Source organism: Prionailurus viverrinus, chromosome F1 (assembly GCF_022837055.1).
Source record: "Prionailurus viverrinus isolate Anna chromosome F1, UM_Priviv_1.0, whole genome shotgun sequence".
NCBI classification, from domain to species: Eukaryota; Metazoa; Chordata; class Mammalia; order Carnivora; family Felidae; genus Prionailurus; species Prionailurus viverrinus.
This window is the reverse complement of record NC_062577.1, coordinates 28163120-28165644: the sequence shown is the minus strand read 5'-3', so window position 1 is coordinate 28165644 and position 2525 is coordinate 28163120.

The following is a 2525-nucleotide window of genomic DNA, read 5'->3' as shown; positions in this document are numbered from 1 at the left end:
AACCTAGGGATGGGGCCTGGTTGCCAAGGGAACCAACCTAGTGACCAAAGGGTTGGAACTTTCAGTCCCCTCCCCCTTCCATTTGGTTTCTCTGTAAGAACCCAACTGGCATCATGGGCCAAAAGGAACCAAGACAAAAATACACAGAAGGGAAAATCCTGGGATTCTTTTCTATGAATGTTTTACACACACACACACACACACACACACACACACACACAATGCCTCAAGGGGAAAAAAAGGTACATAATAGGAGGATTCAGGTTTCCAGCCTCTTCCACCCCTCCTTTCCCAACTTAATCTTTCCACAGACTACAATAGCATAAATTCAGCCACTCGGGTGGATAGAGCACGGTAATGGTGGTATAAACTGAAGGTAAGGCTGCTGAAATCTACCCGCTTCCTCATGAAACATGGTGGATTTTACATCTAATAGCCTTGTTCTGGTTTGCATCTTAGCCTCTTAGACTGCAGGAGACCTTTGCTCAGGAACAGCCACATCACTCTTGATAGCATCTTGGACCTTGGTTCCTGGATGCCATTCACATCTCAGATTGCTCAACTGCTACTTATTCAAATCTCTCTCAGACTTGGCATTCCACACCCATAATGTAGCTCAATCTCCTCTTGACTCCCAGCCAAGTGATGCTCCCAATACTGTCCTCTCTGGCAGAGAGTAAGGTTTATGCTGTTATTCATCCAAATTTTTGATATAAAGTATGATTCATGCCTAGCTGGTTAATAAGTATTCAGAGAGAGGAGGCAAGGTTAAGAGTCTGGGATGACACTACAAAGAGATACTGCTGAGTTTTCCCTTTTCTGTAGTCCATTCTTTACTTAGGGAACTTTGTTGAACTAAGCATATGAATTTTGTCTAATCCTTTCTTTGGAAGTATTTTACTTTTCATAAGTCATAGAAACCGAGAGTCAGAAGAAATCTTAGATCTCATATAGTTCAATTTTCTATGGAATTCAGGAATCCTATCCACAGCACACCTCGTCCAATACAGGTAGCATCTGTTGTCTAGATATGTCGCATAGTGGCCCATTCAACTGTTGACCACCTCTAATAAGAAATCTACCACTTGTTAGGCCAAGAGTAGTTGGTATACTCCATTGTGTGCTGCCCTTTCATGGCATTCTCAGAGCACCCTCCAGGGAGGAGCTCTACAATTAGGAATTCAGTCTGAGAGAGGTTGGAGTAACTCCAGGGCAATCCAAGCAGGCTTCAATAGGCAAGATGGGATCAAATCTAAGATAACATGAGAACAAGATATAACTCTGAGGAAAGACATGAGTTGATAATAATGGCTTTGGGTAACATTTCCTGGGTATAGTACTGATTACTATAGATCAGAGGTCAGGCACTATTTAAGCACGTTATATTTATCAGCCATTTACTTCTCACAACAATTTCATGAATATTGTCTTCATATTCCAGTTGCAGAAACTGAGGTACACTGTAACTAGTCCAAAGTCATGCAGCTGAAAGAGCTAGAATTTGAATCCAGGCCAATTGGATCTGGAGCCTGGACCCTAACCACTATATAAACTACCTTAATAACTGTAATTAAGAATGCCTAAACCATGTGCCAGCCATCATTCACTCATTTATTCCTCATAATAACAATCCTATGAAGTATATACTATCATAAAACAGCTAAGTAACTTGCCCAAGGGTGTGCAGTTAGTGAGTACTGAAGTTGGGATTCAAATCCAGGTAGATTTTCTCCTGGATTTTCTCCTTTTTCTTCTAGAAAAAGCAGATTTTCTAGATCTGCTTTTCTCCACTCCTCTAAACCCTCTTGATGCGATGCTCCATGTAGATGGTGACAGGGTCAGATACAGAGCTTTGCCATGGGCAGGGAAGGCAAATGACAAAGTGGGCAAGAGTAGAATAGGTGCCAGATGGTAACAATGTGGAGGGAAATAGATACTGACTGTGATCCAGGATGCCCAGAGGACTCTCAACACAGTCCTTCTTGCTAAGGACATAGAGAAGCCAAATCATCTCTAAATAGAAAAAGCCTATATACAATCAGAAAGAATGCCCCCTTACAGAAGTACATTCAGGAAGCTGCCTCCGTGCAGAGAAGGAAGTTACTGTTCCGATCTGGCAGAAGACAAGCTCCAACACACACTGGATAATGGGGAAATGAGGCCTAATATAATCTGCCATTTTCTGGTTTCAGGAAGGGGGTGGGACATTTGCAGATATCTGAATGTTTACTGTGAACATCTGGAATGAAGGTATGACTGGGACAAGTAAAGAAAGGTCCATTTAAAATTCTACCCGTTGGATTCCCTTTCTAAACAGCTTTGCCATGAGCTATGTAGAAACTTTCATGGTACATGAAGGTATTTAAAAAATGCCTCTGAGTATTGAATGATAAGTCGTGCGGAATGTTAAGCAGTGAAATTTGTTTTTTGTTTTTTCCAGAAATCCATAAAATAAACTTGTTAATTAAGACTGAAGTCCTTTGGATTCCATATTTGGTTATTTGTTTGTTCATTCAGAGAACACA